The sequence below is a fragment of the Ovis aries genome, chromosome 1 (assembly GCF_016772045.2).
Source record: "Ovis aries strain OAR_USU_Benz2616 breed Rambouillet chromosome 1, ARS-UI_Ramb_v3.0, whole genome shotgun sequence".
Taxonomy (NCBI): Eukaryota; Metazoa; Chordata; class Mammalia; order Artiodactyla; family Bovidae; genus Ovis; species Ovis aries.
Genome location: NC_056054.1, coordinates 107,027,186 through 107,041,263, shown reverse-complemented (window position 1 = coordinate 107,041,263; position 14,078 = coordinate 107,027,186).

Genomic DNA, 14,078 nt, shown 5'->3' with positions numbered 1-14,078 from the left:
GTTTGAGATGAGAAAGTGTAAATCTCAGAGCCTGTCAAGATGAGTGAGTCGGTATACCTACGGCTGATTCATGTTGATGTACGGCAGAAACCAACAACATTGTAAAGCAATTATTTTCCAATTTAAATAATTTTTTTAAAGATGAATGGATAAGGAATTAACTCTTCAAAGATTCCTCATCACCTCCCTGTTTACAGTCCTTACTTCATTTAGAAGGCCCTTCATAATCTGGCCTCCATTTACCCTTGCAGCCTCGTCCTTAACCCCACACATGCACACACACACTCAGCCACCCCACACAAAGCCTAAGCTGCAGCCGAAACAACCAGTGCAGCGCCAAGTCATAGAGACGCTAACTGGTATGACCACGGTTCAGGCCCCGCTGCCTGTGCTCTTAACCACTCGTGCCATAAGGCCTCTTGGCCCCGCTGAACTCACTGCCTGAAGACAGACTTCTTCCCTCCTCTTCACCTGACCAAGTACATTTTATTCAGAATTCGGCTCAGATGTCATGGCCTCCAGGGGCCTTCCCTGGGCTTACCTCTGTCCACCACCCTCACACACTGTTATCAGTGCTCTGCCAGTCTGGTTTCTCACAGGGTGGTCTGGGAGCAAGGGCTGGTACAGGCTCGGCTCATTTTCTCCAGTGCCTAGCACCCTGCCTGGAACCTGAGGATGCTTGATGAGTGCTTCCTGGATAAGCGAATAACAAGAGATATACGAAGGAGGCTTGATTGTCTGGACAGAGAATGCTGGTTTGGAATATTGAGAATGGGGAGGACTGCTGTCTCAGACATCCCCCCACTCCACCGCCCCGACTCCTCTTGTCACAGCTTCTGCTTCCCTTCTCTCTCAGGAGCTGGGCGTGTTGACTCCCTGAGGAAGGGAGATAAACTGGAATTGGCTCTAATCCCATAGTCCCACCCCTGCCATTTTACTGACTGTGAGTCCTTGGGCAGATTATGGGACCTCTCTGTGCCTCTATCTACTTTATAGGATTGTTGTGAAGATTAAATGATACACATAAAGCATTTCATCCTTTTTTATGATATTTATGCCTGTACTCTATATGTGGAAGCTTGTACCTTCACATCCCTTCCGTTGGCCCCTCTCAGGAGAGGTAAGATACTTAGTACAGGAAGGGGGACCCTTTCAGGGCCCGAGAGTGCGCTCTTGACTAACATTTGGAAATGGATTATCCGAGGAGACAAATATGCTAAGAAAGCAAGGGACTTTACTGGGAAGGGGCGCCTGGGTGGAGAGCAGCAGGGTAAGGGAACCCAGGAAGACTGCTCTGCCACATGGCTCCCAGTCTCAGGTTTTACGGTGATGTGGTTAGTTTCCAGGTTGTCTCCGGCCAATCACTCTGACCCGTGCATTGTTCAGCCAAGATAGATTCAAGTCAGAAGGACTCTGGGAGGTTGGTAGGCCATATGGACTGGAGTCTCCTTTTGACTTTTCCTGAAGTCTTCGGGTTGATGGTAGCTTGTTAGTTCCACGTTCCTTACCAGGACCTCCTGTTGTAAGATAACTCATGTAAGCGGTTACTATCAGGCCTGGCCAGGATGGGCAGTTTCGGTCAGTCGTTCCCCTGTTTTACAGATGAGAAAAATGAAGTCCACTGTTGGTGACCTTCTCACTGATCTCGTGAGTCTGAATCCCGTACTTTGCCCACTCATGGCCTTGGATCTCTGAGGCAGGGTGAAGACACTTTAATCAGACACACAGAATTAGGGTGGTGCTGGGGACCCCAACCTCAGCGCTTCTCCAGGCATCAGGCCTTGTATTCCAATCTGGAGGGCAGAAGGAAAGTCAGCACCCGTAGCAGGCCCAGGGGACAGGGCGTTTATCTCTGGACAAACAGATTCCTGGGGCTGGGCTGTGAGGACTGACCAAAGAGGAATAAAGGTCAAAGATGAAAGCCTTCCCCGAACTCAGGGGAGCCCCATCCTGCCTCCCAGGGCCCAGGTGGAGGGGGAAGCTCCACATCTCCAATCCCAGGCTCCAGGATCTGGGAACCTGGTCTAGGCAGCAACGGGGAGCGTGCAGCCTAAACAGTGGGTGAAGACTGGGAAGTGAAGGTCTGGAGCCAAGACGCAGCAGGCCCTGCCCAAGCATCACTGCCTCTTGCCTCAGTTGTCAGGTGCTGGCTCCATCCCAGCTTCAGCCCAAGGACTGGTTTAGAACAGTCAGAACCTCACAGCCTTGGTCCCAGAGAGCTAAGGGCCCGTGAGGGAGGTGCCTCTGGCCTCTCACCCTGGGCCCTGCAGGGACCTGACCAGGGAGCAGAGGGAAAGAGGGAGGAGGCTGGAGGGACCACTCTCCCCAGGAGACAGGTCAGACTTGGGGACACAATTCTAGCTGTAGAGTCTTTTGTTTCCAGGGTGTCTTGTTTGTCCTTCTGTTCCTCACCCCACCCCTAATATTTCTCCAAGAGTAAACAGGTAGGGGGTGGGGTAGAGATGTCTTTGTATGATTTTGAACTTGCAGCAACTAACTAGAAGGAAAAGGGCGGGGAAACTGAGATTTGCAGCAGGTGTCTTCAGAATATCACAATAAAGGAAGTTTGCTTTGGTTCTCCCACTCCTGGCCCAGTTGGGAAAAATCTTTACCTGCACATTAAGAAATTTTGGTGACCAACTCCTCCAGCCCCCATGTTGACAATAACAAGTAACATTTGTACGTTCTTGTCACTTGCCTTAACTTACTTGACCCACAGATTGATCCACAAAATTGCCCTCTATGGATTATTATTACTATCTCCATTCTGCTGGTGAGGAAAACAAGAACAATGAAGTTAAGTGAATCACCCAAGATCAACACAGCTAGTAAGTAACCAAACCAGGACTCACCGAGTTTGTCCTGGTGTTTGAGAAAAAGACTCCATGCTTTCTCTCAAATACCTCCCTACCCCTCGGTGATGACATAGAGATTAGAAGAAAAAAGCAGGGGATTGAGCTGCTTTCAAGAGGCCCCTAGACTTCTCTAAGGGAAACATGGAATCATCGCCAGTGTCAGCTGCCCTGAGATGACCTCCAGGCCAAAGAGGGAGAGACCAAACATGTATTCAGTCATTCATTCATTCCTGAAACTGACATGATGGGCCACGTGCCCAGAGACACAGTGGGTCCCTGCTCGCAGGAGACTGACTAGGGCTCAGTTTCCCAGAGAAAACAAGTCAACATAATGAGCTGAAATACAAGGCAGATTGTGCCCAGGTGACAACAGTCAGTCATTTATTCAGCTAACATTTCCTGAGTGCCTGCTGGAGGCCAGACTCTGTCTTGGAATTTCACAGTCAAATAAAGACACTCTGAGTCCACCAAGAGCCTCCAGTTGGAAGACAGGTGATTAGGAGGCTCCGGCTCCTTCTCTAGTGCTCTCCCCACAATGCCACAGGCTTTCCCTGCATTCCCCCAGTGAGCTGTAACTCCCCCAGTTACCAGAGAATTTTCAGTACTGACTTGGGCAGGCAAGAACTCAGATGTCCCCACAATACTGGGGGAGTTCTCACTCTCCTCCATGCCCCTTCTGAAAAAGAATAAAGAAAAAAACCAAGGCCCCTTCTAAACACAGGCACCAGTCCCCACGTGGGCTGGTGCCATTCACCAGCAGCATCCACACAACCCTCCTTGGATCAGCAAGAACCAGGGTCCTCCTCCTAGCCTCCTGCCCCAGAGTCCAGCTTGGCCAGCACCTGACATGTAAGGCATGCTCTATAGATAGAGTAGGTAGGTTGCTGCTGCTGCTGCTAAGTCGCTTCAGTCGTGTCCGACTCTGTGCGACCCCATAGGCAGCAGCCCACCAGGCTCCCCCGTCCCTGGGATTCTCCAGGCAAGAACACTAGAGTGGGTTGCCATTTCCTTCTCCAATGCATGAAAGTGAAGTCACTCAGTCGTATCCAACTCTCAGCGACCCCATGGACTGCAGCCCACCAGGCTCCTCCGCCCATGGGATTTTCGAGGCAAGAGTACTGGAGTGGGGTACCATTGCCTTCTCTGGTAGGTAGGTTATATTGCCAATAACAGTGAAGCAGGAGGCACAGCTCCCTCTCCCGCAGTTAGGTCAGGCTGATGGGGACGGCTTGGTCCTTGCAAACCTAGTTCTCAGCCTGAAAGAGCTCCTACTTGACGGAGGAGAGGGGTGCGGGGATCCCCTTATCTGCACTCTCCCTCAGGACACAGATGTGGGCAGCTGACTATCCATTTGGCTAGGGCTGTGGCCCCCACCTCGGGGGTAAATGGGTGGGAGTGGAGAAGATAGAAAATGAGTGGGACTACAGTCCATCAGTCTAGAAGGACTATTGAGAGTAGACCAGTTTGGGAAGGGAGGACAGAGAATGGGTGAGGGCATGTGAGATGAAGAGGGGGTCCTGGGTGTTAGGGGGGCAGTGGCAGCCCTAGCACAGTTGGGAGCTGGGAGGGGCAGGGGGTGATACGTTGGAAGACAGACCACAGAGGCCGAGGTGGAAGGCAGACGAAGAGACAAATTCCCAAGGAGGTAAGGTGGGGGAAACTGAAGCAAGCAGGCGGGGGCTGCAGAAGGAGTGGGCAGGGGAGCAGGGCTGAGAGCAAGGAGCACCCCCCCCCAACCTCCTGCCCATGGTATTGATCCACTAGATTACTCAATTTCACCCGTATTGATCAGGTAATTGCTTTATCTCGGGTCTCATTTGAGCTCTGCATTCTCCTGGCTTCCCCATCTCTCTCCCTCATTTTTTTTTTCCTATCAGCCTGACACAAGGCTTCTTAACACAGAAATATATATACACACACACACATATATATATATATATAAAGGTTTGGTTAGCCTGCCCAGGGTTGGTGTTTGGGGTGGGGGGTGGGAGTGGATAGGAGGGGAAACCAGCCTCCCCTTGGAGCCCCTAAATTCTCTTTCAAGAAATTCTTCCTGGCTCCAGATAGTGGAAATGTCTGTGCATCCCAGGGTCTCCAAGGTCCAGGTAAGAGCTGGAGGAAATAGACAGCAAAGGCCTGGGCTCAGCCTCTCTCTCCTCACCATCCCACCCACCCTGCTTCCCTACCACGAGACCTGGAATCCCCCAGCACCCTAGCCAGGCTCTCGGACATCCCTTCAGTAAGTCTGCAGAGTCTTGCCTCTGTCTGTCCCCCTGGATGCGCTTCACTATATATCCTGCCACTACCCCTGCCCTCTCTGGAGCCCGATATATAGGTCCTTCCTGACCACCTTCCTCGCCCCCTCTGACTCTGCTTGGCCCTGGCCCAATTCCCCACCTCTGGGAACCCAAGCATTCTGCCTTCAGCTGGAGGAAGGAAAACTAGGGAAGAAGCCTCAGCCACTCGCCAGGGAATCCACAGACAGTTCCCCCAGGGAGCCCCTACTCTGAGAGGCAACACTTCACGGCTTCCTGAAGCCTCCAGCCTAAGAGAAGGGACCCATCTGAGGACAGGACTAGGGGAACCACACAAAAGATAAAAGAACAAGGTCCAGGGAGTGGAGGGAATGCTGGGAGACCCCAGACGAGATCCAGCTCTCTCCCCAGTCTCCCAAAGCTCAGCCCTGCTCAGCTCACAGACCAGCTGGGCAGAAAGGCAGTAGCCACTGAAACTGTAATCTGCCAACAGTAGCATCCTGAGTGTGGGTGTGCAGTCAGAGGGGCCAAGGGGACCCATCCACTGCAGTGCATACTCTGGGTTCCTGGCACCCTGGAATTCTCTGCGTAGTAGCCAGCGAGGTGTCCAGGCACACATGGGCCTCCACCCTGGACGCACACTCCTGAGAACAGGCCGGGGGCAGCTGTGCATCTGTGCTCTTGCCCGTGCGTGCTATGTCGCTTCAGTCATGTCTGACTCTGTGCAACCCCATGGACTGTAGCCTGCCAGTCTCCCCTGGCCATGGGATTCTCCAGGCAAGAATACTGGAATGGGTTGCCATGCCCTCCTCCAGGGGAATCTTCCTGACCCAGAGACCAAACCCACGTCTCCTGCATTGGCAGGCGGGTTCTTTACCACTAGTGCCTGGCAGCTACAAATGTCAAGAGCGGGCCCAGTATGCAAAGATTCTTCGCCATGGAGCTCAATTTCCAAGACTTCCACCGAGACCTCGAGCCAGGCACTGAGGTAGGAACTGGGAATTCCATGGGGAACACAATGGATAAGACTCAGACACGCCCCATGGAGCTTAGACACTTTAGGACATTATAAACCATCTCTGCATCTGTAACCTCCGGATCCCTCATCCAACGCCATGCACACCAGCCAGGGCCTTGTAGACTCACTCTGTCCCCTTTGAGGAAGGGAGCCCCCAGACAGAGAGAGGGAAGGACTCAAAGCCGTATGTCCAGACACAATCTGCACTGGGGGAGGGGGTAATCCCAACTCTGAGCCCCGCAAACTCATCCCCACCCAGTGAGGAGCCAGAGGAAGAAGCAGCAGGTGCGCCGGAGGGCATGAGCCCGCAGGGTCCATCCGGCTACGTCTTACCTGCCATGAGGTGGCAAGCACCAGTGGCCCCCAGAGAGCCCAACACAACTCTTCACCAGAGCTTTTCCTGAGCAGAGAACAACTGATCTCTTTCCTTCCTGTCTCAGTTTAGAGTCCCAACTCTGCTCTGGGGAAGCTCCTCCCTGAGTCTAACCAGCATTCCCCCTACTGCTCCCACAGTCTCTTTTTTTTTTATTCCTAGTTCCTCTTCCATCCAAATGCCTCAACTTTTCCAGCTTATCCTTCAACTCTCTTCACCCCATCTCTCTCTCATCCTTCCCTCCCTGACACCTGCACCCATTCACTTTGGCCTCCTGGTATCCAGGCTTGGAAGGAGCGTGACCCACTGTCCCAGTTCTAATACTGAAAGTCCTGAGTTTGAGAGAACCTCTGCGTCCCAGGGATAGGAATGGTGCATTCCTACCTGGAAGGCAAGATACTGCATGAGGCCCAGATGGGAGCAGGGTTTGGGTGCAAATACGAAGAGGCCAGCAGCATTTTCCCACATGTCCGCAGAGACAGAGATAGACACACATACACACTATACACAGAGATGCCCATAAACAGTCTCCAAAGCAAAAGCACAGCCCACACACCCAGGAGCAGACAGACACACACACTCAGACTCACACACAGACAAGCCCAGACTCACACACCCACACTCCTAGAGACAGGTGTGTGTGGACACAGACAGGCACGTACAGTATACCAACAACACACAGCGGAGCACCAAAACTGACACAAACACCCACGCACAAAAACACACGGCCATAGAGACAGACATCCACAGGCAGACGCACACTCATTTTACGACTCCTCGGAGACACACAGACACATTCAGACACCCACAGAGAGGCAGGAAGGAGACCCAGGAGCACAAAGACGCCTTCACCTGCGCCCACGGGCTGAGCTGAGCCACAGATTCCAGACCTTTCCCCTGTTCTGCCCTGGAAATACTCACAGGGTTGGAGGGGTGGGAAGAGGTGGGCAGCTCCTCCTCACCCTCCAGAGGAGAAGGTGGACCCAGCCCCAAGGTCTCCATGGACCCCAGCTTGAGATTCACAGAACCAAACGGAGAGCACGCACCCCCCACCCTACCGAAGATCCTTCTGCCTGGGGGGTGGGGGTCCTGCCCCCGACCAGGAGCCAGGGCTGGGGACAGCTCTGAGACCAGCCTCTCTGGAGACGGGGCAGTGGGCGTGGGAAGCCCTGGCTCCCTCTCCTGGGGTCGGGGGCGGGGGTGGAGGAGTGTGAGTGGAATGGGTTTATTACTGGGAGTCTGTTGCCTCGATTCGTATCGATCCCCGCATGTCACCTTCCATTGCCACTAATGGGACATGAAGAGTCGCCACCGACACCAGCCCCGGCGGCACGCACGAGCCCACAGCTCCCCTCCCCCGTCCCCATATCCCAGAGCTGCAGCCCAGGCGGCCTCGGCCCTGCTACCAGCTGGACCCCCTCCTCCCTCCACCTCGTCTGCTCCTTCTTCACTTCGTCTCCTTCTGCCTCTTCTTTGTCTCCTTGAGTCTGACTCCAAAAGCTTCCCCGCACCTGCTTTCCTTTCCCCCTTTACAGCCACCTGAGGGCCCTATCCCCCCACCCAGGGGTGTCCCTTTTCCCTCCCTTCACTTCTTCCCTCCTCTTGGTCCAGAATCGACAACCATCACTCCCCAAATAAGAGTGCACTGGGTCCCAGCCAGTCTTGGGGAACAATGGGGAGTCAAGGAAATGAGCCAGAGGGAATGACCCCTCTTTCACCAACATCTGGCAAGGAGTGCTTCTCAAGGGATAATTTCCTTCTATCACACCAACCTGGCCAGACAGAACATCCTGGAACAGCCGAGTCCCCCAAACCAACCCTCCTGGAACAGCGGGGGCCCCCACCTTCAGTCCACTGGCTGCCATTACCCCAGGCTGGATCCTGGTAGAAGAACAAGGAGAGAGTGAAGATGAGGAGTCTTTTTTCTTTTCTCTTATCCTGCTCCTCAGGGAGGAGATGGCACCACCTCCCCGTCCACCCCACCTAGCAAGCCCCACATCCCCTGCAGGGCCTGGTGAAGCCCTCCCCAGGGCCTGATCCCATCCATGGGTCTGCAGTCCTGCCCACAGTAATGTCAGATAGTCACAAAGGCACAGATGAGACCTGGAAAGACCCATCCAGGGTGATGAGGTCTTGATACAAAGCATGTCAGACAGTGTCGATAGGCTGGGAATTTAGCCTATCGTGCTGGTTACTCAAGTATGAAAAAAAGTCGCTAACTAGAACAGGAAAAGTCCACTTGAGGTGCAAATAGAGCATCCTTGGCTTTGCTGCTGAGTCTGTGCCACTGAGCCCTGGGGACGTGTGGGGCAGCTGAGGAGAGGGACTCCTCTCTGCAGCCCCACCCCGCACCACACTCAGCCCTGAAAGACTCCTCCCCAAGCGGACCCTGGGAGACACCCAGAGCCATCTCTAGGCCCCCAGCTAAAAAGGGCGACCTCTTGTCGATTCCTGTCACCAGACAGGGATGGGGTTTCCGCCCCCCATCACTTAGCCCCATTACTGCGTCGTGTCCGGGTTGTTTAGGAGGCTGGTCCCGGCCAAGAAGAGGTACTAGATACAAAGCTAGGGGTTGGAAGGTAGCTTCAAAAGTTGAGGCTGCTTGAACCTAGATGTCCGTCGACTGATGAATGGACAGCTCAACAAGGCAGCTCATAAAATTATTCAGCCATAAAAAGAAATGCATCTGAGTCAGTTCTAATGAGGTGGACGAACCTAGAGCCTGTTACACAGAGTGAAGTAAGTCAGAAAGAGAAAGATAAATATAGTATACTAACGCATATATACAGAACCTAGAAAGATGGTACCAAAGAATTTATTTGCAGGGCAGCAATGAAGAAACAGACATAGAAAACAGACTTATGGACATGGGGAGAGGGGAGGAGAGGGTGAGATGTAAGGAGAGAGTAACATGGAAACTTACATTACCATATGTAAAATAGATAGCCAATGGGAATTTGCTGAATGTCTCATGGAACTCAAACAGGGGCTCTGTATCAACCTAGAAGGGTGGGATAGGGAGGCAGATGGGAGGGAGGGTCAAGACGGAGGGGACATATGTATACCTATAACTGATTCATGTTGAGGTCTGACAGAAAACAACAAGATTCTGTAAAGCAATTATCCTTCAATTGAAAAATAAATGAATTTTTTTGAAAAGGTTGAGGCTGCTTGTTGCCAAGATGGGGTAGCTGGAGGGTCTAGAGTGTGGAGAGCCGGTGGGATGTTCCCTTCTGGTTTACTCTGCAACCCTTGGTAGGACAGCCCCCATGTCCAGGCACTGCGCCAGGCACCTGGTGTACACAGAGGTGCTCAGAAAACCAAAGGAAGCAACTTCTCTGGTGACCCAGGGATAGGACTCCATGCTCCCACAGCAAGGGAGCATGGGTTCAATCCCTAGCGGTCAATACCACATGCTTTATTGAGCTGCAAATAAAAAAGAGCAAAGGAAAGGGCTGGATTCGGCCAGCGGACACCCTTCCCCAAAGGGCACTATGCCGTTTGCCTGTGTCTTGGGGAAGAAACAGAGGAGGCCCAGGGTCCCATCCTAGAAGCCAAAGTCTGTGCCAAGTGCCCGGGGTTCCTAGTCCCAAGCCAGCCTCCTCGAGGAGGCCCAGCAATCAAAATGTGAACGACCAGAAAGGGTGGGGGTGGTGAGGGGGACACTTTGATCAGGTTTACGGGAATACAAGAGGAAGTGGGTAGGGACAGCGTGTGGAGCAGTAGAAGAGAAAAGGTGAAACCCTAACTGTCTCAGAAGCAGCTGCTCTGGTTCTCGAAAGGACTTGAAGTTAGCAACTTGAGGGACTTTCCTGGGAGCTGGGACGCTGGCAGGAAGTAGGAAAGCAGAAGAGCCCTGATCCTCCCTTCCTGGGAGCCTGTCAGATGTGGCCCTCCCAAGAGAGCTGTGGAGGCATCAGGTGGTCCGAAAGACCCTTGGGGTCCAGGCAAGCTGGAGGTCCCAGTCCTCCCACTAAAGATTCTGCCACCACCTGCTCTTCCAATGGGGCCTTCATGCTGGAGCAGGAGTGGGGAAGGCTCTTTCCTACCCAGAATCCTCTCCTTGGCCTTGGCTTCTTCCCGCTTTGAACTCAAATCATCCTAAATCCTTCAATGAAGGAAATGGGATGGAGTGAAGGGGAACGAGGGGCAGAGCCAGCTCTTCAGGTGGGAAAACGCCACTGACACCTGAGGGAGACCCCCGGAGTAGCCTGTCTCAGCACTGACCCCGGTCTTCCTGGTTGTAGCTCTCTGTTTCCTATAGCAATTAAGTTTCCCTCACCCTGGCTAATATTCCTCCCTTCTCCCTGCACCAGCTCCCTGGAACCACGTTCTGGACCATCCCTCCCTTTGCAGCTTCTTTCCTTTCTGCCATCGATGGGCCCTGAGCCCCGTCCTGCCTCTCCGCCCCCAACAAGGACTCTCTTCGTGGCCCCCCAGCTCCTGTCTCTTCCATCAATCAACCTCTCTCTCTCACCTTTCCATCATGTTAGCTTCGGTTGATTTAACCAGAAAACAACCCCTAGAATTTAATTCCATGGCCCTCCATTCCCATCTCGATCAGCTTGAGACTGGGAGGGGCTGTGTAATGATGGGGAAGTAGCAAGGGATAGAGAAACTTGGCCTCCTAGACTCAAGAAGAGGAAAAAAAAATCATATTGATTCCCCAATGACAGCCATCAGTCTTTTCCTCCCCACTAGGGACTGCAGAGATTGGACACAGGCCCAACAGGCTCCAGGGTCCCTTGGTCCCCAGGACTTAAAAACAGAGGCTGTGGTCTTTGACATCCTCACTCCTCTGGTTTCCCCTGAGGTCAGTTACCTAAATGTTCCATGCCCTCCCCAGGGGAAGCTGGAATCCTGCTGCCTTCTCTTGTTCCTGCTGTTTTCAGTGGGATACCTGATGCCCCTGCAGTTACTTTCTTCCACCTGGTTTAGGATGTAGTTGGCAGTTCTTCTTGCTGTCTAACTTTGAGTAGTATTTATAAAGAAAAGGAAAATAAAAAATCTATTTTCTATAGCCCTAAGAGGAAAGAGACATAATAAGTGCTTTAAAAACCTTAGAGAAAAGGTGATTGGGTAAACCATCAGCTTCATGTTAGTACTTGAGACTAAGAGAAAAATTACAGGTTATGACAGTTCATCCCCAGTATGGGAGCAGAGGTGGGGCCTGGGACTCCAAGGTAAAAGCAGGGAGTGAGGTAGCGTTAAGAGTCAGAGGTTGTGAAGAGGGGATTCTTTACCAGACCAGGACTCTTATCTCCACAGGACCTTCTGTGAGAGAAGGGCTGATGCAAGGGAAAGGGTAGACAGCTGGAAGGACTTCCCGACAGTTCTGTCCCTTTTCCTAAAACTGAGGCAGGAGTAGCCCTCTCATCAGTCTCTCTGTTGATCAGATGTCTCAGGAGCCATCTGCCCCAGAGGTGGGCTCTGGATGCAAAGGACCCTGTGGAAGACACTCCCTCCCACGGCACCCCCACAGAGGTGCAGAGGGCGCAGGGCCGTGGTGGCACTGGCCCCCGAAGGGTTAAAGCTATTGTCTGAAAAACCACATCAGCTCCCCTGGGAGCTTGGAGATCCCGCTCTCATTTTAAGTAACCCTAACTCAGCGTGTGATGAGCGAGGGGTCGCTGGGCGAGAAGTGCGACTGGAAGGAGCCGCTGGACAGAGCCCGGACTGGCTGGCTGCTGCGGCAAGGTAAGGGGTTCTGGGGGCTGGCCAGGGGAACGATCCTTCTCCGCCCCCACCCCCAGCCCAGCTGGGGAGCCAGTTTTGGGGCAGCTGGGAAGGGGAGAAGAAAAGAGACACAGGCACCGGGTGAAGAATAGAACCCAAGGGCCACGCTGAAAAGCCGCCTGGAAGGGGCCTGGCTCCTCTATACAGACGCGGGACAGTGCAGAGGCAGGTGTGGGGCAGTCAGGGCAGAGAGAGCGCTTGAAAGACAGCAGGTCTGACAGGGCACCAGGCTCTTCTCCTCAGATGGGGCGCAGCTGGGGTCAGACGCCAGCTCACTGGGGCAGAGCAGACACCTGGGATTCACGGAGCTGAGTCAGGCTCTGGGCGCTGAATGAATGAGGGTCTCAGCCATCCCTGTGCCCTGTTGTCTCTGCCTACAGGGAGTTCAGCATCTCAGCGTGTCGCTGCTGCCATCCCTCTGACACTGAGGGGGTGGGCGTCACAGCCTGGGCATGGGAAGGAGCAGCAGGTGGTCCAGGGAGGGCAGAGTTAAGGTTGTGCTCCCATCTGAGCCAGGCTGGGACGAAGTGACATCTCTGATGGGGTGATGGGATTCTGCCCCGTCCATCTTCTTCCCTCGCGTCCTCAGACTCCTGGCTCCCTCCCAGAGAACAAGATCCAAGAAGCCTGAAACCCAAGAGCTTGGGAGCCCCTTGGCAAGAGCACCCCTGTGATGGTGGGGACAGAGGCGGGCTGTGTGAGGCGGAAGAGGCACTCAAGGTGATGTTCCTCCGGCAGAGAGAGGCCCCGTGACTCCCAGCACCTTCCCAACTGACCAGAGGAGGCTGGGAAGAGAGTGGTGCCGGTCACTCCATCTCCAGCCCCTTTCTGGCCCTGCTCAAGGGCAGTGGGGCCCCATGGGGAGAGGGTCCAGGGCACATGGATGGGGCCGTAAGCTGGGGTTAGTGGAAGTTGGAGTTAGGGCTAGCGGTAAGACTGGGGATGAGGACAAGGGCTGAGGTAGAGGCTGGAAGCAACAAGGCACAAAGGGCTGGGGACTGAGTCAGAGGCCTCAGAGGCCCCCAGCTGAGGAGAGCGCCCCAGAGGCCCTCTGCCCACAGCTGCATTCCTGGTCCCTGTTACTCAGCCCCAGGAAGGTCTGCCAGCTCATCCCAGCTCAGCACTTGGCTGGGAGCTTTCACTTCCTCCGGCTTGCCTGGCTCCTCAGCCACCTCAGCAGCGCCTGCTGGAGGGGATTTCTTGTCCCCTGGCGGGGGGGATGGAGGGAAGGATCAGGGGGTGTCCAGGCAGGGAGATCCCCAGAGGCCCCGCTGATGGGAATGAGATGAAAGGAGCTGGCACTGAGTTTGTGCTGGGGGAGAGGGCAAGGGGCCGCTGGAGGGCTGGTGGGGGGACGAAAGGAGGGAAGGGGCTGTAGAAGTCAGGTCAGGAAGCTGGGGGCCTGGGTTTGATTTCCAGCTCTGAAGCACAGGTGAGAGACAGGAGGGCAGGAGAAAGACAAAGAGGTAAGAGAAAAGAAACAATAAGGAGAGGCAGGGACGGAGACAGGGCAGGCTGAGTGAGGGGTGGGGAGGCACGCGCAAGAAGGAAAACAGGCTCAGCGGAGGCAAGACAGACAGACCGCTTGGTTTGTAGACAGTATGATTTGTAGACGTAAGATGTAAGGACAGGAGAGAAACCAAGGGAAACTGAAACAGAAGAGGATGGACAACAGAGAGAGAAAATGATGGAGCTGGGGAAGTAAGGCGAGAGAAGGCTTGGCAGACTGGAAGCGGAAAGGAGGAAGGAGGAGCAGCGGGGAGAGGAGAGAAACTGCAAGGAAGGAGGAAACAGTTGAAAATTAAAGGTCAAACAAAGCGAAACAGAGACTTGGAGGGGCC